Genomic DNA, 1129 nt, shown 5'->3' on the forward strand with positions numbered 1-1129 from the left:
TCAGAAAGACGCTGAGACACCGAGAGGACCACTTAACGTTCCTCGAGGAGAGCGAGAGCCGCCACTTCAAGATGTCAAACAAAGCGAGTTCAGACAAACCCGGCTCTGTGACGCTCACAGATGTTCTACTACGGTTATACTGCGGTAAATCATTCGGAGAGTTAACCGCACACCTGTGCAGGCCGTGCTCCTGGATTTCTTTCTGTTTTGTGCTTTGCCTCTGAATTTAGATTGAGGAAGGTTTCATCGAAAAAATATTTTTCATGCCAAAAACACACATTGTTTAAAGATTTTTTTTCTTGGATATGTGGATTTTAGAGATCCGTTTGTTGCGAAAATGTGATTGTTTTTTTTTTATTTCATTTGGATATTGATCATTTTACAAACATAGTGAGAATGTTACTTTTTAACGTTCCCGACGTTTAAATCGGCATTTTTATATTTGCATTTTTTTTTTTATTGCTTATAAAAACGTCAAGGAACTTTACATTTCTACATTCCATAATTTAAAACAATGTTATTAAAACACATCTTTCTGAATGCTTTTTAAATACTAGAAATGTCCAATTTTGTTGTAAACGTATAAAGAACGTTTCATCTTGGTTATTCAAACATTAGAGGAACATTCTATTTTATGGTGTTAAAACAGATTTAATTTAATTTTAATTTAATGTTTAATTTCAATGTTCTCTCAACATTTATCAACTTATTTATTTATTTATTTTTATTAATATACATGAACAAGAAATATTCTATTCTATAATTTTTGATAATGTTTTAAGAATATTCTGCAATTACTAAAAATTTTATATTCTACTTAGTTCTGAGAAAGATAAAGAAGAGGCAAACTGCATTTTATTTACTTAATAAATAAATAAATAAATTTATATTTGTCCTGTTTTATGAACTAATTTATTTCATTTGTATTATTTTATTTAATTTTAATTAATTATTATTATTATTATTATTATTTATTCTTTTGCATGCATGCATCGTAATGCGATCCAAAGGCAGAAATGAACGGCAGCACACCTTTTTCCTGTTTGCGTCATGGTTTCTCTCTGAACGTGGATGCCAGCGATGGTAGCGGTGTGTTTCTAAAAACTTCCACGCAGAGTCACGCAGAAAC

The sequence above is a fragment of the Puntigrus tetrazona genome, unplaced genomic scaffold, assembly GCF_018831695.1.
Source record: "Puntigrus tetrazona isolate hp1 unplaced genomic scaffold, ASM1883169v1 S000000528, whole genome shotgun sequence".
Classification (NCBI taxonomy): Eukaryota; Metazoa; Chordata; class Actinopteri; order Cypriniformes; family Cyprinidae; genus Puntigrus; species Puntigrus tetrazona.